The following is a 24,442-nucleotide window of genomic DNA, read 5'->3' on the forward strand; positions in this document are numbered from 1 at the left end:
TACCAAATAGATTGTTTCCATCTCTGTTGGTCTATTTGTATTGTACACAAACTCTGTAATTTATGGATGCATATATATACAAGGAGGCTATACCGTGGCTGGCATTGAGCCGCCCGGTGTATTCCAATTTACATGGTATCAGGCCACATCGTTCCTCTCCTATCAAGACTCGATCTCAAAACCTAATCGCCGCCGCCGTTGCTGCTTCCCACAGCCTCCTTCTTCTCTACCACCATGAACGCTGACGACCTCAAGAAGCTCGAAGAGGAGCTCAAGCAACACGAGTCCATCATCAAAACTCGCGAGGAAGAACTCCAGCATCTTGCCGAGGAGCGCGGCAAGACAGTTCTCGCATCCACCCCTGCACCTGTTCCTGCATCATCCTCCTATGCTGCTTCAATCACGACATATGTTCCCATCACTCTTGGTCTTCAACACTCCAACTACGCCATGTGGCGTGAGCTTTTTCTCGTGGCCCTCGGGCGCTACGGCCTCTCCAGCCACGTCGTCGGCGCCGCCAACGCCACCCCCTCCGAGACGTCGCCTACCTCGGACTGGGGACGCGATGAGTACACGGTGTTGGGGAACGTAGTATTTCAAAATTTTTGCCTACGATCACGCAAGATCTATCTAGGAGAAGCATATCAACGAGCGGGGAGAGTGTGTCTACGTACCCTCGTAGACCGAAAGCGGAAGCGTTAAGTAACGCGGTTGATGTAGTCGAACGTCTTCGCGATCCAACCGATCAAGTATCGAACGCACGACACCTCCGCGATCTGCACACGTTCAGCTCGGTGACATCCCTCGAACTCTAGATCCAGCTGAGGCCGAGGGAGAGTTTCATCAGCACGACGGCGTGGTGACGGTGATGATGAAGTTACCGACGCAGGACTTCGCCTAAGCACTACGACAATATGACCGAGGTGTGTTTCTGTGGAGGGGGGCACCACACACGGCTAAAACAATTGTCAACTTGTGTGTCTATGGGGTGCCCCCTCCCCCGTATACAAAGGAGTGGAGGAGGGGGAGGGCCGGCCTCCTAGGGCGTGCCCCAAGGGGGGATTCCTACTCCTACTAGGAGTAGGTTTCCCCCCTTTCCTAGTCCAACTAGGAGGGCGAAGGAAGGGAAGAGGGAGAGAAGGAGGCCCCCCCAAACCCTACTCCAATTCGGATTCGGCCTAGGGGGGCACGCACCACACCTGGCCGCCTCCTCCTCTCTTCCACCATGGCCCATCAAGGCCCAATAACTCCCCGAGGGATTCGGTAACCCCCCGGTACTCCGGTAAATGCCCGAACTAATCCGAAACCTTTCTTGTGTCCAAACATAACCTTCCAATATATCAATCTTCATGTCTCAACCATTTCGAGACTCCTCGTCATGTCCGTGATCACATCCTGGACTCCGAACTACCTTCGGTACACCAAAACACATAAACTCATAATACCGATCGTCATCTAACGTTAAGCGTGCGGACCCTACGGGTTCGAGAACTATGTAGACATGACCGAGACTCATCTCCAGTCAATAACCAATAGCGGAACCTGGATGCTCATATTGGTTCCTACATATTCTACGAAGATCTTTATTGGTCAAACCGCATAACAACATACGTTGTTCCCTTTGTCATCGGTATGTTACTTGCCCAACATTCAATCGTCGGTGTCATCATACCTAGTTCAATTTTGTTACCGGCAAGTCTCTTTACTCGTTCCGTAATGCAACATCCCGCAACTAACTCATTAGTCACATTGCTTGCAAGGCTTATAGTGATGTGCATTACCGAGAGGGCCCAGAGATACCTATCCGACAATCAGAGTGACAAATCCTAATCTCGATCTATGCCAACTCAACAAACACCATTGGAGACACCTGTAGAGCATCTTTATAATCACCCAGTTACGTTGTGATGTTTGATAGCACACTAAGTGTTCCTCCGGTATTCGGGAGTTGCATAATCTCATAGTCATAGGAACATGTAGAAGTTATGAAGAAAGCAATAGCAATAAACTAAACGATCATAGTGCTAAGCTAACGGAAGGGTCAAGTCAATCACATCATTCTCCAATGATGTGATCCCGTTTCATCAAATGACAACTCATGTCTATGGCTAGGAAACTTAACCATCTTTGATTAACGAGCTAGTCAAGTAGAGACGTACTAGTGACACTCTGTTTGTCTATGTATTCACACATGTACTAAGTTTCCGATTAATACAATTCTAGCATGAATAATAAACATTTATCATGATATAAGGAAATATAAATAACAACTTTATTATTGCCTCTAGGGCATATTTCCTTCACACGGTGCTCTCCTGGATCTACGACTCGATCTCCATTGAGCTCTTCGGCATCATCATGGATCCCGGATCCATGGCGCGGCAAGTCTGGGACTCCATTGCCAACCTCTTCCACAACAATAAGAAAAGCCGCACCTTAGCCCTCGATGCCGAGTTCCACAACACTCCACAAGGGGACATGTCTGTCCATGACTACTGCACCAAACTTAAGTCTCTTGCGGACGCTCTCAGTGATGTCGGCCAAAATATCTCCGACGAGGGGCTCGTCCTCATGGTGCTCCGCGGTCTCAACGAATAATTCAGCCATCTTCGGTCTTTTCTACCGTTCCAGGTGCCGTTCCCATCCTTCATGCAGACATGTTCTGCTCTTGTCCTCGAGGAGACGTAGAAAAAGACGGACGCTAAGAATGCGGCAACAACCGCACTCTGGGCAAGAGGCAACAACATCCTCCCTCATGCTGGCGGGGAGCGTGCTCCTTCTTCTGGCCGCGACACTGGCTACAGCAACAGTGACTCATGCAACGCTGTCTCACACTCCACCACACCCTACCCCAACCCTGGCTGCGGCAGTGGAAACGGCGGATGCCGCGGACAAGGCCGCGACAATCCTTGGATGTTCAACCCATGGACCGGCCTCCCGACTCGGGCTCAACAACAGCAACAACATCCTCCATCTGCACCGTGGCATCCCCGCTGGCGTCCTTGGTCCTCACCCCAGTGCAGCTCCTTTCCAGGCGTACACTGCATATGGTCAGCAACACACCAACAATGGTGGCATGATGCCGTCACCATCTACAAGCTATCCAGGAGGTCACCAGCAACTTGATCCAGCCTTGTTGACCACACTTCAAGACATGCAGCTTCCTGGCAATCAAGAGTGGTACATGGACTCTGGAGCATCATCCCATATGGCATCCGATCATGGTATTCTCTCCTCCTCCCAACCCTCCTCTACTCACACCATCACTGTTGGTAATGGTGCCTCCCTTCCCATCTCTCACATCGGCACACACACCCTGCCCTCTCTTTCGAAACCTTTATATCTTAACAATGTTCTTGTCATTCCACATATCATCAAAAATATTCTTTCCGTTCGCAAACTTACCACTGATAATTTTGTTTTGATAGAATTTGACCCTTGGGGTTTTTCTATGAAGGCACTTCCCACAAGGATCGAGATTCTTTGATGCAATAGCTCCGGACCACTCTACCCAGTATGCCATCCCACACCCGCCGAAGCACATGTCATCACCACCACCCTCGACCTTTGGCATCGCCGACTTGGACACCCCGGTCATCACACCATGAAGCGTCTTCAAATTTCTCGCCATATCTCCTACAATAAAGTCATGCCGTCCATTTGTCATGCTTGTCAGCTTGGGCGACATGTTAGATTACCCTTTTATCCATCTGTTTCTTATACTAGAAAACCTTTTGCATTATTACACTGTGAACTTTGGACTTCTCCCTTTCCCAGTATGTCTAGCTTTGCCTATTATCTTATAATTGTCGATGATTTCACACCATAGTTTTGGGCTTTCTCACTGCGCAAGAAATCTGAAGTCTATGCAACACTTCTCACCTTTCATGCTTACGCTTGCACTCAATTTAATATATCTATTTTAGCTTTCCAATGCGACAATGGACGAGAGTTTGATAATACGAAAATAGATGCTTTCTGTGCCTCTCACGATATTCTTCTTCGCTTCTCTGTCCATACACCTCTCAACAAAACGGTAGGGTTGAACGAGCTATTCACACCACCAACAATGTCATACGTACCCTTCTGGTTCAAGCTTCTCTCCCCCCATCCTTCTGGGCCAAAGCACTACACACTGGCACCTTTCTTTTAAACATTAGACCGACGTCGACTACCAAATTTCTCACACCGTATGAAACTCTCCTTGGTTCATCACCGCCATATGACTCACTTTGTGTGTTTGGTTGCCTCTGTTACCCTAACACTACACCCACCTCTCCCAACAAACTATCCCCACGCTCCACAAAATGCATCTTTTTTGGGTACCCGACACGCCATAGAGGTTATTGCTGTCTTGATTTAACCACACGACAGATCATCATCTCTCGTCATGTGGTTTTTGACGAGTCCTCCTTCCCTTATGCACCCGCCCCAATTCCTAATCCACCACGTTGTACCCAAATTTTCGACCCACTTGAACTAATCCATCCGCTCGTTCCCCCTGCCATGCACGCATCCGCTCCACCCGCGCCCGCTATGCATGCACCCGATATGCATGCGCCCAACACCCCGCCACCAACAGCTCCTTCTTCTGGCTCGTCTTCGACCCCGCCTACTAGCACCTTGCTTGCTTCTCCACAACCGGTTTCTTCCTCCACTCATGGGGTGCAGCCTAGCCCACCTGTGCAGTCCACCCCACCTGGCTTGCCATCCCCTAACCCCATACCACTGCCCGCTCCACTACATCGTACACACTTCACTACTGGCTCCTCCACCCATCGACCGCCTTAACCTCTCTGCTATTGCTTCTTCTCCACTCCCACACAACTATCCTATGGCATTACGCGATCCCAACTGGCGTCAAGCCATGCAAGAAGAGTTTGATGCTCTCATCCTAAATCAAACATGGACTCTTGTCCCTGCTCCTCCCGGTGCAAATGTTGTGAGTGGTAAATGGATCTTTCGCCATAAATATCATGCTGACGGCTCTCTCGCTCGTCGCAAAGCTCGTTGGGTTGTCCGTGGTTTTTCGCAATAACCAAGAATTGACTTTGATGAAACCTTTAGTCCTGTTGTTAAACCTGCCACTATTCACATTGTTCTCTCTCTTGCTATCTCTCAATCTTGGCCCATACACCAGCTTGATGTAAAAAATGCCTTCCTCCATGGTCGTCTTGATGAAGTTGTCTATATTCAACAACCCTCTGGCTTTGTTGATCAATGTCACCCCACTAATGTGTGTCGTCTTCTTAAATCTCTATATGGTTAAAAACAAGCTCCCCGCACATGGTTTCAGCGGTTTGCCACCTTTGCGTGCTCCATTGGGTTCGTTGAATCCAAATCCGATGCCTCTATTTTCATTTTTCATCAGGGCATCAACTTAGCATATCTCCTTCTTTATGTCGATGACATCATTCTTACTGCCTCTCCACCCAATCTACTCTTGCTACTATCACACATGCCATGGCACGTGAATTTGCTATGAAGGATATTGGCCCCCTACATCACTTCCTTGGCATTTCTGTCACACGTACTTCTAGCAGCCTCCACCTCTCTCAAAGAAACTACATTCTTGACATCTTGAATCGTGCAAGCATGCGTGATTGTCATCCCGTCACTACACCTATTGATATCAAAGCAAAACTCTCCTCCACATCCGGGTCCCCCATTTCTGATCCTTCTCAGTATCGTAGCTTAGTCGACGCACTACAATATGCTACATTCACTCGTCCTGACATTGCTTACGCCGTGCATCAAGTATGTCTCCATATGCATGATCCACAAGAATCCCATTTCTCTCTCATAAAACGCATTCTCTGCTATCTCCATGGCACTCTCGACCTTGGTCTTTCTCTGCATCACACTTCTTCTCACTCTCTCATTGCCTACTCGGATGCCGACTGGGCTGGTTACCCGGACTCACGACGCTCTACGTCTGGATTTTGCATGTACCTCGGTGATAATCTCATTTCTTGGTTCGCACGACGACAGGCGACCGTCTCCCGCTCTAGTGTTGAGGCAGAGTACAGTGCAGTAGCTGCGGCTGTTTCAGAGTCATGTTGGGTTTGGCAGCTCCTACAGGAACTTCGATGGCTGATCTCGATTGCCACCATTGTCTACTGTGATAATGTCAGTGCCGTCTACTTGTCTGCCAACCCCGTTCAGCATCGACGAACCAAGCATATCGAGCTAGATATTCACTTTGTTCGGGAGAAGATTGCCCTTGGAGACGTGCGCATTTTACATGTACCCTCGTCCTCATAGTTCGTGAACATTTTCACGAAGGATTTGCCTACTACTCTTTTTCAAGAGTTTCGCTCCAGTCTTTAGGTCAAGAGCTCTCCCGGTTCAGACTGCGGGGCATGTTAGAGTCAGACCATCTGACGGAGCCGCGTCGTAATGAACAACGTGGAGTGCAAGTCAAGCAACTACCAAATAGATAGTTTCCATCTATGTTGGTCTATTCATATTGTACACAAACTCTGTAATTTCTGGATGCATATATATACAAGGAGTCTGTACCGTGGCTGGCATTGAGATGCACGGTGTATTCCAATTTACATTCAGCACTAGCGGCTGGATCTTCTTCTGGAATAGAATGAAGTGAATCTTGATGTCCTTTAGAGCCCGTATGAATTTCTTCAGTTTGGACGGGGGACTAAGAAGTTGATGTAGAGGGGTTGTCAGTGGTGAATTGGGTTGACGAGTTTCCCAATAGTCATCATTCAAAATTGCAGTTGTAGACCCAATGTCCACATCCTCATCTTCTTCATCAATTTTTTCAACGCCTGCCTCTTCAGTTGTGAACTGAGGCATGGGCGATGATACCAGCGGAGTGGAAGGGATTTCATCCACTTCAATGTCTTCATCCAACTGCTCTGAAGAAGTAGCAGAAGGATTTTCCTCATCCGTGTCACTAGGAATGACATATTCCTCACCAAAGGGAACAATATCCTTTGATGTCATGCTTGAGATAGGAACAACATCTTGGGTTCACGTATGAGCTCGTCAAAGTCTTCACTTTCTTAGGAGCTGAAGACTCTGAGGTGGTAGATGCTTTCCTTTTCTTCACTGCTGCCCTCTCCGCAGCTTTGGTCTTCTTCACTTTTGATGAAGAAGGAAGGTGGGTACTTTTCATGTGTGATGAATTTGCAGGAGGAGCAGATGAAATTGGTTTAGTTTCTTCAGGCACAACTGATGCAGTTGCCCTGGCATGTTCATATTCCTCAGGCACAGTAGCAAAAGCTTCGACTGGCCTGGTTTGTTCTTCAGGCGCAACATTGGAGGTTGCCCTGGAAGTTTCTTCAGAGGCTGGAATTTCTTCAGCAGCCCTGGTACTTTCAGAATCATCAACAGTCTGATGTTCATCAGTTGTGCTTGCATTTTCTTCAGTAGGCTGAGCAGATGTCTTAGCCTGAGGAATTTCTTGTTGCGATGAAGCTACAACATTTGGTGTGAATCCCTTTGCCATTCTGACAAATCTGACTTTGGCGCCTAGCCAGTCTGCACAATATGCGTCAAATTCATCACTGAGTGCTTTGATCTCAGTCTTCATAGTCACATGTTCTTCAGGAGACATTTTCACAACATTCTTCTTTAGAAAATGCTCCTTCTTGTACTGTGCTTTCTTCACTTGCCCGGCCCTCTCAAATTTCCATTTTCTTCTCCTATGAAGGCATTGAGCATGTGGCTCTGGCCAGGAGTGAGGTTCAGATCAGGCAGAGGAGTATTAGGGTCCTTGTGCCATAGATCGATGAAATCAAGGATCAACTTTGGATCCAGCGGGAGGGGCACTTCACTGCCTTTGGCTGTAGCGCCCATTGCTGCCTGTCTCTGATGACTCAACCAATTCTTCATCATCAGCTTCATCATCGCTTGACGGTACTTGAAAGGCAACCTACTTCTTGTGAGGACTTGGCTTTGTGCCTCGTCCAGCAGTGGCCTTTTTCTTCAGCAAGGTTGGACCAGTTGAAGACTGAGGTGGAGCTGAAGAACTTGCAGATGCTCCTGAAGCAATTGAGATTCATGTAGTCCTTTGGCAAGAGGCAAGATGCACAGGTGCCATGAACTTTGCAACATTTGCTGAGGATTTTGCAACAGAGGGGCTGGAGCTGCTTTTGAGGATGTTGCTTGAGGAATAGGCCGTGAGGGATTTGAAGAGCTTGGCCGTGAGGGCATTGCAGCTGAGGAACTTGGCTTGACAACTGGTTTCTTTGGCATTGGCTTCTTAGGCTTGCTAGCAGAGGCCTCAGTAGCGGCAGCAGCAGAATCTTCATTGAATTTCTTCACTGCTTCTTTGGCCATTTTGGCTAACTTAGCTTGCCGCTTGGCCCACTCCTTGGGAAATTCCTCACCTCTTCTGATGCTAGAGGGATCAACAACTTGGCATGGTGCCAATGGAGGTCTTGGGCATGGAGGGTGTACAGAGAATTTCTTCATGTATTTCGGAGTCACATATCGATACTCCCTCCATTCTGTGGCCCATGTCCTCTCAATCCGCTGAATGCGCACCTTGCGCTGATTTTTATTCTCCTTGCCATGAGTGGCTTCATCAGGAGTGCACTATTCATCATATATGTCATCAGGGATTTCAAAAGCAGTGTTCGCTTCTGGTCTCTTTCCTCCCTTTCGAGGTCTTTTGCCATCAACCATTTTCTTCACTTGAGGATTTTGAACAATCAAATTTTCTGACGAAGTATGCAATTTGTCTTCAAGAAACGCTGCAAATGAGTTAAAGTTGATGAGAACCTAGAGATTCAGCAGCGGACATGTGTACCCGTGAACAGAATATATATGCGAAGAATTTGGAGAGGTCATATGCATTCTCAGAAGTTTTTCAAAGGAATCAAGTTTGAGGAATTTGACCATGGATGTCTTGAGGAATTTCACTAAGCGTTCTTGACTTAGGTTCCAGAGTTGTATAGATTTGAAAATTCACACAATTGAGGAATCTTGAGGAAAAACGTTGCTTAGAGAAACAAATCAAGAATAGAAGCAACATGGTGTTTAACAGTACGGAAGTTGAAGAATAAACACCTTTTGAAGATTTTATGGAAATCATCAGAATCAACAAGGGCAGTAAAAACAAATTTTATTTACCTTGATGAAGAACATGACGAACTGGGAGTTAAAGGTGAGAAGCTCGTCCATTCAGATCTTCCACGCCCTAACTTGGTGGTGGAAGACAACTACGGCGGCGGCAGAGTGAAGATTTCCGCGGCCGACGCGAGTATGATGGCGATGAGGTCGAGGCAGTGAAGCTCTTCCTCAACGGTGATGATGGAAGGTAGCGGCGGCGCTAGGTCTAAGAGCTCGAGCGAGGGGAGTGAGATCAAGCAGAGTAAATGAGGTCTGAGGAGGGCGAGGGGTATTTATAGCCACGGTGAAAAACCGCTCATCCAAGGAAAATGGACGAACGTGCCCCTGACCCTTGCCATCCTAGCGACATGTGTCACCCACGTACTGAGAAGTGGAGATCGTATTAGATCATGGGTGAATAGATTAATCTTATCGTGGGATGCAGAACGGTTTGAGCGGCAAAAGCCAAAAATTGAGATATGAAAATTGTAATGTTTCGTTCGCAAATTCTTCAGCTGACAAGGACACAATGAAGATTTTGAACGAGATTCAAATAGAACGCACATGAAGAATTTGTGAATAGATTGGGTTGAGTTTAACATAGAGGGGGAAGGGTCCGATCACATTCACTTAGCATAAAAGTCAGCTTGAAGAATTAGCAATAAGTGAATGCTGTAGAGGACTTGAAAACTCAAATATATAGTCAATGAAGAACATAGTCGGAAAGAATGAAGACTTTGCAAAGTTGAAGAATTTGAAGAGCCGAGGAATTTCAAAACTGAAGAAAAACTCAAATTGAAGATTTTCAACTTTTGTTGGTGGCGTGACCCACCGTATAAGAATGATGATTTCAGATACCGCATACAATTGTCGTAGGGCTCTGAGAATCAAATTCTTCGTTAATTTCTTCACACTTAGAGGGTTAGCCTTCATTAATTGAAGAAAAACGTTATTTCGTGTGTTGCACATCTAAGTCATCAACTTTGCATAAGTGTTAGGATGTGTGTTCTTTTCAAAGAACATTCGAAGACTCTAAGATATCAAATCTCTTCTCATCCAAGGGCTTTGTGAAGATATCCGCTGGCTGTTATTCAGTCTTCATGTGCTCAATAGAGATGTCTCCCTTCAATGCATGATCTCGAAGAAAATGATGACGAATCTGGATGTGCTTTGTCTTCGAGTGCTGAACTGGGTTATGAGCAATCTTGATGGCACTCTCGTTGGCACAGAATAGTGGCACATTCTTCACATTGATGCCGTAGTCCTTGAGGGTTTGCTTCATCCATAGCAATTGAGCACAACACGAACCAGCAGCAATGTACTCAGCTTCAGCAGTAGAGAGTGATACACAATTCTGCTTCTTTGAGGACCAACATACCAAGGATCGTCCAAGGAAATGGCATGTGCCTGATGTTGACTTGCAATCCACAGAATCACCAGCATAGTCAGAGCCAGAATATCCAATGAGATCAAAAGCCGAGCCCTTGGGATACTATAATCCAAGTGTTGGAGTGTGAGCTAGATATCGAAGAATATGCTTCACAGCCTTATGGTGTGGTTCCTTCGGTGTAGCTTGAAAACGGGCACACATGCAAACACCACTACAAAAAAATACACTTTCGTGATGATACGTGTTTGTCACAGTAGGTCATATTTTCTGTCATGCATGTACATCCATGACGATTTTATGACAAAATCAAGGTAGTCATACTTGTGCTGTCGTAGAAGTGTTCCATGACATTACCAAAATTATCATCACAGAAGTGTCCACATCCATGACAATAAATCACGCGTCATAGAAGTGCTTTCGTCAAGGGTGACCGACACGTGGCATCCATCGTAACGGGTCGCCGTTAAACTATCGGGTTCTGGTTTGGATCCGATAACCTGTTAACAGCCCGAACCAACGGCGATTTTCCATGTGTAAAATTCTCATTCGCCGACGAACCACATGTCGGCTCAGCGTTGGGACAGATGTCAACCGTCCATTTGACAAGAATCACCAATGAACCATTGACACGTGGGACGGCCCAATAGAGACCCATATAGGTCTAAAAGCCGAACCAGGAACAGGCCCACAAGATTTCGTCAGATCTAATGGGTCAGCCCGTCAACAGCCTAACATTTTCTGGACCAAATTATAGCCCATATCAGATACGAGCCGTTAAATGACTGCAATATTCTGGGCCAGTTTATTGCCCATGTCAGATCCGATCCATTAACAACCTGCAATAGTTTGGGCCAAATTACGGTCCACACCCGATCCGGCCTGTTAACTGACTTTTACTTCTTGGGCCAAATTATGGCCCATAACAGATACATCCCTTTTAACAGCTACTGTGCCATTGGGCCCATTGGCGACCTGATTTGCTCTTCGGCCTCTTAATGGCCCGTTTAACAGTTCAGCCCGATACTAGTTTTGGCCTGTCAGCGGCCCTGTCTACATATGGGCCTCTTTCGGCCCGGTTTCACTTTCAGCCATTTAAAGGCCCGAGTTGCACCTGGGCATAATTACGGTCCGTAGTTACTTTCGTCCTCTTAATGGCCCGTAGTCTTCGTGGATACATTCTAGCCGAAACTGCCTATCAGCCCGTTAAAGGCCCTTGAGAGTGTTGGGCCTAATTTAGGCCCGTTATACATCCGGCCTGCTTCCCGCCTGTCATGTAATTGGGTCAGCCAAGGCCCAAAAACATTTCACCCTATTAATGGCCGTCACCCAAATGGGCCAATAATGGGCCGATTTATATTATAGCACGCTGTCGGCCCATTATTTGTTCGCCACAATTAGGGATGAATCTAGTTCTCAATCTATTAAAAGCCTATTTAATTTTCGGGCCCAATTAAGGCAAGCGATTTACTCGGCCTTTTAAAGGCCCGAAACTAATAGTGGGCCAGATTAAGACTAGACCAAACTAATGTCCCAAGATGATTGTAGGCCCACGGTTCGGCCTGTACTAGCGACTGGCGACGGGCCAGTTTTAGTACAGAAATTATTATTTTATAAACCTAACCTATTGGCTCATTGCGCACCGATCGAAGATTACGACCTTTTCTTAGAGAGATGACAGCATAAACAACAAATAAATTACAACTTCGTGATGAAGAATAAAGCTAGACTATACAACAAAGAAATTACAGCATATTACATCCCCTAGGCATCAAAGTTCGCCGCCAGTGATAATAAAGGGCAACTAGACATCAGATTACATAAATTGGGTAGGTCGCCACCAGTGGAAGTTAACAGGCGGACAAAATAATAGACATAACCGACAACACTTCAACGCAGTTCAAGAAAGGTTAGCCCGGCCTAGGAGCTGCAGCACAAGCAGCTTAGCAACCTGATGAGACTGCGCTTCTTTGGCGCTCATATCCACCAACTTAAGCTGCATAGCATCAATAAACATCCTGTACTTACAGTTAATCTTTCATAGAGATTGGAGTTCCAGTCGGATTTGAGCGGAAGCATGTATTTCTGCTTGAATTTCAGACTGAAGAAGTCAAACAGATTCAGGCGGCGACTTCATCGAGCTTGTGTCACCGAGAAAGTTTGACACTACATCAAGATGTGACTTCGTGGTTGTATCCCTACCCTCAAGATGTGTTGCCTTCTCCTCTGGAATATGTGTTAGAGGGACAAACAATGGGTTTGTCTCACTATCATTGTGGCAGTTCTTCCTAGCAGCAGTGTTGTCACCCTAAAAGAGAAACAAGTAGGTAGATAACGAGTTTTGCACGTATAAGCATCAGCACTGTCAATTCATCTCCTTTCTTTGTCAGAAATAAAGAGACACGGTTTAAAATAGCATTAACATAATATGCACTATTCATAGTTAAGAAGGTAGGAAATGGCATTGTGCAGGAGCGGCCAGCTTCACCAGACCACTAGATTACATATCAAGAACACAAGCATAGATGTAGTTCTAAACAACGTATAAGCATGAATGGTGAGTGTACTGTCAATTTATACCATTTCAGATTGGTAAATAAAGAGACACGATTTAAATAACATTAATATAATATGGCATGGTTCATAGTTGAGACATAGTAGGATATGGAATTGGGCTGTTGTTGGTAGTTTCACCACACCACTTGATTACAGATCAAGAACACAAGCATACACATAGTGCTAAAGAAGATAACTTGCTATGTTTAGTTTAATTTACATGGTACGAATAAGGAACTAGGTTGTACAACTAAAGACTAAAATTGAGAAGGACAAACTTATGTTTATGTACTTCTACTTTATAAACTTTGAACAAGCAATTTGATGCAGACGACAAAAATAAACAGCAATTTCACTCATAGCTATCCAAATATACACAACAAAGTTTGAAGGCCCGAGGAGGACAAACTTACATTAGTAGTGAAGACAGACTCTATAAAGGCCTTGTCCATATTGATGGGGGGGGGCAATTCAAGAAGTTTACCGCACACTCTGCTTCAAGAGTATTGCCTTTATTCTACATTTTGTTAAGAGTAAATATAGATGTGAAAATATAGGAACAAATGGCGATTATTTAACTTAAGATGCAGAGTACAAATGTAAATACAGCATACAGGCAGAAGGCACTGACAAGAGCAATGTGGAGCTAAACTTCTTCAGTAACATTGGTTTTATTCAATATTTTGGCAAGAGTAAATGTAGATATGATGTGTAGAAAAATGGAGGACAAGGGAAAATAAGCTGCAAAGTGTACATGAAGAACTAGCTGACAAATATAAGTACAGTGATGAAGGACAACATATACTTACAAGAACAATGCAGAACTAAATTTCTTCATAAGCATTGGGTTTATGTTACATTAATTTAAGCATTAATATAGATCTGATAATTTGGAGCAAACAGTGGATAAGCAAGCTATAATGCACAATGATGTCACATAATCCACCAGGTATGAATGTAAGGACAACGATAGGACAACAGGTACTCACAAGAGCAAAGCAGCGACCAGCATAGTTGTGATATCCTAGGTTTTGTGGCGCTGGTTCTATCGCCAATATACGCCGGGTGCTATGTGATTTCTCTGGTAGCACCACCTATTTCAAGGACTTTGCTTGTACTCCTTCAGGTTCTGCAATCACCCTCTTCCTTTTGGATGTCTGAAACACAAGAACAACATTTGAATGGAAAAACATGGTATGACGACAAATGGAATAGGTGTTGATAATGGATGGGCATGGAATCTTCACATATATCATGAGTAAACTAAGTAGATGGCGGTGCAACGAAGAAAAAGAAATGCAAGACACCTTATGCAAGATATGTGCAACCAATAAAACCTTGCCAAATTAGAACATGCACCTTATGGGGTGAACATGATAGGCCATCTGCCTTTGACTCCTTGAGCTTAGAATAGGCCATCTGAATACGAATCTGTAGGTCGGGAGCATGTGGGTTTCATTGCATCCATAATGGACCTCAATCCCTTGATGCCAAGTTTGTTATCCATTGAACTGTTCTGCAATATTCTTCTGATGTGCGCATTCTTATATTCATTGTGATTACGTACAATATCTGTAAAGCATGAAAGCACAAATAGTAGTGACATTATCTTTGTAATGCAGAGGATATTGTAATATAATAGAGGCACCCTGTAAAGCCTTGTGTGCTATCACTAGATTCTGATGAGAGAGCCCATGTGTGCTGTAATATGGTGAGTAGATTAATATAATCTGGCACAACTACACAACAAATAGGCTCCCTGTTGGGAGCCCCAGATGTAAGGATAGTTAGCAGATGATAGGTTCATAATATACCGTATAGAAAGTTTATTGCCAAACCATGATAACAAGAGCGCAGAACCAGTAGGCAGATCGTAGTGTAAATAACAGGGGTACACCATAACCACCATAAATAAATTGGGAAAGCTGAACTGGCTGGAAAACACAGGGTTTTGCCGCTACTAATATGCAGCCTATCGATCACCTACAGGCCAGCTCTATTCATCTGAAGGCGCACAACTGTTACTATCAGTTTAGTCTATCAAAGACCGTGCGGCTCCCAGCATTTCAGGGGTATTATGGTAGACCAACTCGAAGTAAGAAATCATTTAGCAGAACCGGCCCAATAGAGCTGTCGACTGCAGATGTCCCTGCTCTCCTTCCTGACAAGGAACATACTGTGCTTACTAAAGAAGAACAGAAGAGGAACATGTTAAAGAATAGAAGGGGAAGCATATTATTGAGATTCCCCTTCTTTCTATACAATGTTGGTTGCCCACCCATGATGAATCAGAGCGCCCAAAGAAATGCAATTCCATGATGTCTCTCTATATGTGGCCACATGCATTTGGAAACTCAATTGGGAGCACTAGCTAAACAATTAAATGTGTGTCTATTAGCTAATGTCAGTATCATATCACATTCGTATTTGAAGAACCTTAGGACGTATGATTGGTGTGTTATTTAGCTTTAAAGGGTGGACAACTGCTAGTAGGAAACAAAGCACCTACGTAGATCATAGTGTAGATATAATGGGAAAACCCTAAGCATCAGGAGTAAAATCATGAAAGTGGAACTTGCTGGAATATATGTGCTAGTATTGCCGGTGCGGCTAGAAAGGCTTCACATACTAGCTCCCTACAACTGAAGGCGCAGTACTGTTACTATCAGTCTAACTCCCAAAGGAGACACATATGATCAAATACGAAGAGTTGAAAGCGTCCTTGACAATCATATGAAGACCAACACGAAGAGTTGAAAGCGTCCATGACAAGCGACCGAATAGACCTATACACTGCAAATGTCCCTACTCCTCTTCACTACAAAGAACATACTGCACAACTATTATACTCCCTCTGTTCCTAAATACAAATCTTTGTAGAGATTACACTATGGATCACATACGGATGTATATAGATACATTTTAGAGTCTAGATTCACTCATTTTGCTCCGTATGTAGTCCATGGAGGAATCTCTACAAAGATTATATTTAGGTACGGAGAGAGTACTTACAAAGGAAGAACAGAAGAGGATCATGTTAAAGAAGAGCAAGTAGATTTTGGATAATAAAATGTTGGCTGGCCACACGTACATGATGAACCAGAGCACATAAAGAACGCAACTTCCTGCCGTCCCTCGATATGTGGCGCATGTGCTTTTCGAAAGTAAAGTAGGAACATTAACTGACCAATTAAACATTCTCGGTTTTAGTACATGTCAGCATCAAGATTCGTATTTGAGCATCTAAGTTTGGAATTATGAGTGGAATGTTGTTTAGCTTGATGGGTTGAGGAGCACTGCTTGAACGTACGTCTCGAAGCACCTACGATAATAGTACTCAATATATGGGAATGTCTACATGCAAGTCGCCTGACTTCTGCCATTTGGGTCAGTCGACCATTTTAGGCGGTTGGATGAAGATCCTACATCTCCTAACCCTTCTTCTTCCTCGCCTCTTATTCTTCCCCTAAAGACCACCGCATGGGTCACCGGCCGAACCACCGGCCCCCGCCCTCCCCTGAACCGCCCACCACCTCCGATCTTCCTCCCCTGAACCGCCCACCACCTCCGATCTTCCGCCGCCCCCGGCCATCCCTCTAGCTAACCCCACCCCACCTGTGTCGAGTTCTGCCTTCGGCGAGGCCCCACCATAGCCCGACGACAGCCCCCCACAACCACTGTCCTCACCCGAAACCCTAAGATAGATAATGGGACAGCCCTTCGGCGAGCCCCTTCCTTCGCACCTGTGGCACCCCGGCTCAGAGCGACCGGTTTACCCTGCATTGCCAGCCCAGGGACCATGTCTTCTAGCAACACACAACATCTTGGTACAGAAAAACAACCGCTTTATTTATGCTAGAGGATTAGAGTTTATATTACAATAGATGTCGAGGCCGAGCATCACGCACGGTGCGGCTCAACAATATGTACATTATTTAGTGGACATAAAGGGGCCTTGATCATACAACTACGCGGCAGCAGAATAACGTCGTAGCGGAAACTCCATAGTACAGGGACACTGATGTGGACATGATCTAGACTCGAGCAGCGCTCCTTTCCAACACGACTTTCCTGAAATCTGGCATGACACGCTAGGTTAGTACATTGAATGTACTTGCAAGCTCACAACAGGCATAATCACAATGACAAACAATATCATGATATTTAACCAATTAATAGTGCAATAATGTTCCAACATGCTGTGCTCATGCTCTTGGGATCGACGTCCCTCGGGACCGACTTACCAACCGTGATCGTTCTCGGATCACAAACAAACCACCATCGTGGTCTTAACCAGAGTAACTCGTGATCCTTACGGCGATCATAACCAAACCACCATCGTGGTCTTAACCAGAGTAACTCGTGATCCTTACGGCGATCACAACCAAACCACCATCGTAGTCTTGACCAGAGTAACTCATGACCCTTACGGCGATCACAACCACGACCCATATTGGGTCTCGAACATCTCAATGGCCTTTACTCTATCATCATCAGTGCAAAGTTCATAACTTAGTGTGCAGGTCTATTAAACATTGACTCATGGTGGGACCTACTACGAGGTGTCCGTGACCATGGACTCGGCTATCGATAGATTATACACTCTGTAGAGGTAGCACACTGTACGCACACCACGGAACCCATGGCCACGCACTCCCATTCGGGTGGACCAACGACATTCCGACAAAACCCTTCCATTGCCATCACACTCTCCCGGCCACTCCGACCCAATCCCCAACGGGCTAGTCCTGGGTGGCCCCATGTCTACCAAAGACACAACGACCACCGTCGTGGCCAAAACGATCCCACTCGGGGACCCGGTACCATAATCTCGACAATGGGCACACAAGGTTATGCCTGCTTACCGGGCCAGGGTAAGCATGCCCATAACCTTTCCTAGTTGGAGGCACCGACCAGAGGCATGTCAATGGACCGAATCAAGGCCTTCGCACAAAGGCAAATGTGGTTGCACTGGGAAAATCTCGATTTAGCGGCACCATGACCCAGTCAACGATATATTCAAGTTGAGTTATATTCACGTTCAACTTAAAATGAAGATGACCGGTGTCATAGCATGCCATGAAATGCAATACTACACATGCATCACATATTAACGACAATGACTGATGTCAACCATATTCACACTAAGCATAAGCATCAACAACTTATATTACTTTCCTGGTCAGGGTAACTCTCAGTTTAACAATATATTTTGCAGCAAGTATTATCATTTTCTCATGCAAGAAAATAACTTCGATTAATTTCTCATATGCATAGAAAAGATTTTATTATCACCACAAGCAAATACTATTCTCTTTGCCAACCAAGTTAGGTTCAAACATTCTGTAACTTCAGTAAAATGGCTAAACAAGCACTTAACAACATATTTTCTAGCAAATTTAACTATTTTATTTATGCAAGAAAATAAATTTAAGCAATTACTCATATGCATAACAAATCATTTTATCATTACCATAATTAGATCTTAGCTTCTTTACCAACTAAACTAGTTTCAAGGTTCTGTAAATCAAGCATAATACCAACACACACTTAACAAAATATAAATAACATAATAGTTATTTAAATGCATGGATTAATCATTTCATTCAAGTAAGAATATCATCAATATTGAAATGGCACCATGAAAATGTTGCTGTGGCTTGCCTTAGTGCAGATGAGGTTCACAAGCCTTCTGGTGATCCTCAAGACAAGCCTCACCCTCTGAAAATAATTTTAAACACAAGAAGAAAAATATCAAGAACTCTTCTGAAAATCACCAGAAATTCTAGAAAGCTCAGAAAAATCTCATTGGTGAGCTGCTAGATTTCTTTGCAAAGAACATAATGCAAAAAGAATCAATTCATTTGGACTTATGGTTAAAGAGTTATAGCTGTTTGAAGCTCTCTGGAATTGAATTGAATTTGAATTTAGATAAACAGACTAGGGGGGGGGTGACGTCGAAGGCGTAAAGCCTTAGGGCACAACCACTCGTATCGCTTCACGCGCGTACAGAATGGCTGACTAGCGGGCCCTGCTAGTTAGGTGAGAAGGAGGGGAGAAGGAAATAGAGGGGTGTCACGGCTTCGCCGGAGCTCTCACCGGCGACGAGGGATCCTTGGCCAAAACGAGAGGGAGGGATCGAGAAAGGGGATGTAGGCGCACCTGCCCGTACCCATAGCGTAGCTAGGGGCGGTCGGACGGCGTCGGAATCGACCTCGCAAGCATAGGCAGAGGGCGGTCGTCGCCGGAGATGAGGAAGACGGCGAGCAGGGGCAACTTCAGGGGCTCCAGGGGGACAGGATGGATTCACCGGAGAGAGGCAGAGGCCCTGGAAGGATCGCCCTGGCCTGGGAGGGGCTGGAGCTACTTCGGCGACCAGAGGGGATCGCCGGCGAGCTCGAGCTCGAGGATGGCGGCCCGTGGCCTGCCCGGTCGGGCTATGGTTTCCTACGCACTTGTGGGGTGTGTGGGAGTGGTGGATGGTGCTCGAGGAGGCTGGGGGTGGCTCCATTTATAGGCGAGCGGAGAGGGGGTTTCGGGCTCCGCCGGTGGACACCTATCCATGGCGCCCGGCGACGAGCGGCGTCCGTGAGAGGGGGAGAAGGCGACGCAGCTCACGCGGTGACTGTTGGCGAATGGGGACGAGCACAGGAACGAGGAGAAGGCGACGAGCACAGTGCGCACCGCACTGTTGGGCTGGCCGGACCGTGCCCGTGCTTGCTGCGGAGAGCTCCGGCGTCGGCGAGCGCCAGGGGGGATTTAATGGCGTTGAGACGAGGATGGTGGTGAAGTTTGGCACGCTTAGGCAGGAGGGGAAGCGAGCACGCGACCAACAGAGGTTCGGGCGCGTCGCAGAGCGCGTCGGCCGCATGCCAACACGCCTGGACGAACGCGGTCACCGCGTGAACTCTGACCTCATGCCGACCTAAGCCCAAACTTCATGTCTGCCATGTTGTTCATGGTAGTTTTGAATGTAACCACGCTTTGGTTTGGCCCCAGATGCAGTAGAGAAGATTTTACACGCCAGGTAAGTTTCTGGTCAGTAACTTTGAGATGTTACTGAGGTCAAATGGCTAGGAGTTGGGGGCTGTGCTTTGGAGGCTAGCCAGCATCTACTAAGGTGATGATGCATAAGAAAATTCAGGCACAAGGGAGCAATTAAAATGGTAGTTGCTGTAGAAACCACCATTTCTGTCCAGAACAGAAAATATTTTCTGTAGCAAAAATATTCCAAAAAGTGATGAAATATTTTTTCTCAGGAAGGTGCCCTAGGGTTCAAAGAATATTTGGGAATTTTCTCAGATTTTTGTGGGCAAGAAAAATGAGGGTTGCTTTGGAACCCATTGAACTAGCTAGGGTTTTAGAGAAGAACAATGAATATTTTTCATTTAAGAAAAATATTCCCAAGATTATTTTGAGATGGATCAGAAGGGGAATGATGATTAGAGAAGGGAATGATGCACTTGGGTGAAAGCCAAGGGTACCCAAGTGTCTAAGTCCATATGAAAAGATTCAAACCCCAACTTTCGAAATAAATCCAAATGAAAATCAGGCAAATAAGAGAGGGCAAAAATCAGGCTGTCACAACACCGGCGAACTCCGGTGAGCTCTCAAAAATCGACTAACCCAATTTTGAAATTTAGTCTACTGTCATTTAACTAGTGTGGAATATAAAAGGGGAAAACCATAAGCATTGCGAGTATTGTGTTGAGCATGCCATGGCGGATCTGAAGGTGTAAACCGGACAAAGGCAACTTCGCAACCAATGTTTACTTTCAACTAACAAGTAAGTGATGGACAAGAAATCAGAGTAAAGCAGTGGCGATCTATTTTCTTGCTGCGATAAATAAGTTGAGCAAATACAAAAGAGTACCGCCTCTGGTGCGGCGCCGTGTATGCATCTGGAGAGAATTTGACGGTGCTATGGTAGCGATGGCTGTCGGCTGCATGGAAGCAGATCTAGGAGGGTAGACGGTGGCGGCGGGGGAAATATCCTGGCGCGATGGACGAGACAGTCGTAGGAGCGGCACCGACAAGGTGGACGACGACGGGGATGAAGCGAGAGGACGGGATGCAAGGATCCTGGTTCGAAGCCGTGGATGAGAGAGGTCACACTACAAAAAAAAGACACATCCGTGAAATTTTGGGCCGAACGAATTTTTTTCTCTCATACATATGACACTTCTATGACGATAATTGTGACAAAACCTGGTATCATCATAGATGTGGTGGGCTCCTACTTCTATGACAAAAAATCATGACAGAAAATGGGCTTTTTGTCCTGGGCGGGCCGAGACGCAGCTGCATGACATTCTTTGGGCCGTCCATGACGGAAAAACCATGGTAGAAGCGAGGGGGAGGAAAATTTCGGGGAGTTCCCGATTATGGTGGGAGGTCGGGGGCCAAGCGATGCACGTTTCTCTCGTACACGTATGCGCGTGTGTTCAAGGCGTTGGCTCTAACTGAACCCGAGCAAGGCGTTGGGCTCTAACTGAACCCGAGCGATTGCACTGCAGGCTACGCGTTACTGAACCCGAGCGATCGATTGATGGCTGTTAACTGAACCCGATCGAGCGATTCCTTCGCTACTGCTGCTAACTGAAGCCGATCGATTGGATGAACAGTGAGCGTTGCCGGGGGGGGGGGGTGGATGAACAGTGAGCAGTGGCGTTGCCTCTGGATGAACAGGACCCCGTGGTGTGGAGGGCTGGATGAAGAGTAGACGATGGAGGGGTGCCCGTGGAGGGGTGGTTGAACAGTAGCCGGTGGAGTAGCGCGCGGTGGAGGCTGGATGAACAGGAGCCCGTGGAGGCTGGAGGAGGTCGACGGTAGCCCGTGGAGGCTGGAGAAGGTTGACGGTGGAGATGAACAGTATCCCGTGGAGTCCCGTTTTGTGGTACGCCACACCCCTCCTGATGAACAGAACCCCCGTTTCGACCGTAGGAGGTCCATTTCATCCGTTTTGCGGTACGCCACACCCCTCCCGATCAACAGGACCCCCGTTTCGACCGTAGGAGGTCCGTCTCGTCCATTTTGCGGTACGCCACATGAAACATCTCCAACGTATCTATAATTTTTGATTGCTCCATGCTATATTATCTACTGTTTTGGACTATATTGGGCTTTATTTTCCACTTTTATATTATTTTTGGGACTAACCTATTAACCGGAGGCCCAGCCCAGAATTGCAGTTTTTTTTGCCTATTTCAGTGTTTCGAAGAAACGGAATATCAAACGGAGTCCAAACGGAATAAACCTTTCTGGAATGTGATTTTCTTCCCGAATATGACCCAGGAGACTTGGACCCTACGCCAAGGAAGCTTCGAGGTGGGCATGAGGTAGGGGGCGCGCCCTATACCCCCAGGCGCGCCCCCACCCTCGTGGGCCTACCGAAGCTCCACCGACGTACTTCTTCCTCCTATATATACCTATGTACCTCCAAACGAACGGGGACGGAGCCAAAAACCTAATTCCATCGCCGCAACTTTCTTTATCCACGAGATCCCATCTTGGGGCCTGTTCCGGAGCTCCACCGGAGAGGGCCGTCATCACGGAGGGCTTCTACATCACCATAGCCTCTCCGATGATGTGTGAGTAGTTTACCTCAGACCTTCGGGTCCATATTTATTAGCTAGATGGCTTCTTCTCTCTTTTTGGATCTCAATACAAAGTTCTCCCCCTCTCTTGTGGAGATCTATTCGATGAAATCTTCTTCTTTTTGCGGTGTGTTTGTTGAGACCGATGAATTGTGGGTTTATGATCAAGTCTATCTATGAATAATATTTGAATCTTCTCTGAATTCTTTTATATATGATTGGTTATCTTTGCAAGTCTCTTCGAATTATCCGTTTGGTTTGGCCAACTAGATTGGTAGTTCTAGCCATGGGAGAAGTGCTTAGCTTTGGGTTCGATCTTGCGGTGTCCTTTACCAGTGACCGAAGGGGCAGCAAGGCACATATTGCATCGTTGCCATCGAGGATAACAAGATGGGGTTTATTTCATATTGCATGAATTTATCTCTCTACATCATGTCATCTTGCTTAAAGCGTTACTCTGTTTTTAACTTAATACTCTAGATGCATGCTGGATAGCGGTCGATGAGTGGAGTAATAGTAGTAGATGCAGAATCGTTTCGGTCTACTTGTCATGGACGTGATGCCTATATACATGATCATGCTAGATATTCTCATAACTATGCTCAATTCTGTCAATTGCTCAACAGTAATTTGTTCACCCACCGTAGAATACTTCTGCTCTTGAGAGAAGCCACTAGTGAAACCTATGCCCCCCGGGTCTATTCTCATCATATCAATCTCCATCACTTTAATCTTGCTTTGCTTTTTTACTTTGCCTTTTACTTCTCACTTTGCATCTCTATACCAAAAATACCAAAAATATTATATCTATCAGATCTCACTCTCGTAAGTGACCGTGAAGGGATTGACAACCCCTAATCGCGTTGGTTGCGAGTAGCTATCGTTTTGTGCAGGTACGAGGGACTTGAGCGCGGCCTCCTACTGGATTGATACCTTGGTTCTCAAAAACTGAGGGAAATACTTACGCTACTCTACTGCATCATCCTTTCCTCTTCGGGGAAATCCAACGCAAGCTCAAGAGGTAGCAAGAAGAATTTCTGGCGCCGTTGCCGGGGAGTCTACGCAAAAAGTCAACATACCAAGTACCCATCACAATCCATATCTCTCGCATTACATTATTTGCCATTTGCCTCTCGTTTTCCTCTCCCCCACTTCACCCTTGCCGTTTTATTCGCCCTCTCTTTCCCAATCTCCTTCTCCTTCTCCGCCTCTCTTTTCCGTTTGCCTTTTTCTCGCTTGCCTTTTTGTTTGCTCATGTGTTGGATTGCTTGTTTGTCGCGATGGCTCAAGATACTACCAAATTGTGTGACTTCACCAATACCAATAATAATGATTAGCACTCCGATTGCTCCTCTTGCCAATACCGAATCTTGTGAAATCAATACTGCTTTGTTGAATCTTGTTATGAAAGATCAATTCGCCGGCCTTCCTAGTGAAGATGCCGCTACTCATCTGAATAGCTTTGTTGATTTATGTGATATGCAAAAGAAAAAAGATGTCGATAATGATGTCGTTAAATTGAAGCTATTTCCTTTTTCGCTTAGAGATCGTGCTAAATCTTGGTTTTCGTCTTTGCCTAAAAATAGTATTGATTCTTGGAACAAGTGCAAAGATGCTTTTATCTCTAAGTATTTCCCTCCGGCTAAGATCATCTCTCTTAGAAACGATATTATGAACTTTAAGCAACTTGATCATGAACATGTTGCACAAGCTTGGGAGAGAATGAAATTAATGATACGTAATTGCCCTACTCATGGTTTGAATTTGTGGATGATTATACAAATTTTTTATGCCGGATTGAATTTTGCTTCTAGAAATCTTTTAG

At 45.8% G+C, this 24,442-nt stretch overlaps 1 pseudogene; it reads left to right on the forward strand.

The window, feature by feature from the left end:
• Window positions 1–234: 234 nt before the first annotated feature.
• On the forward strand, window positions 235–3,625 carry LOC147976057 (uncharacterized; annotated as a pseudogene).
• Window positions 3,626–24,442: the final 20,817 nt, after the last annotated feature.

Source organism: Triticum urartu, chromosome 4A (genome assembly GCF_056163025.1).
Source record: "Triticum urartu cultivar PI428250 chromosome 4A, HENAU_Tu73, whole genome shotgun sequence".
NCBI classification, from domain to species: Eukaryota; Viridiplantae; Streptophyta; class Magnoliopsida; order Poales; family Poaceae; genus Triticum; species Triticum urartu.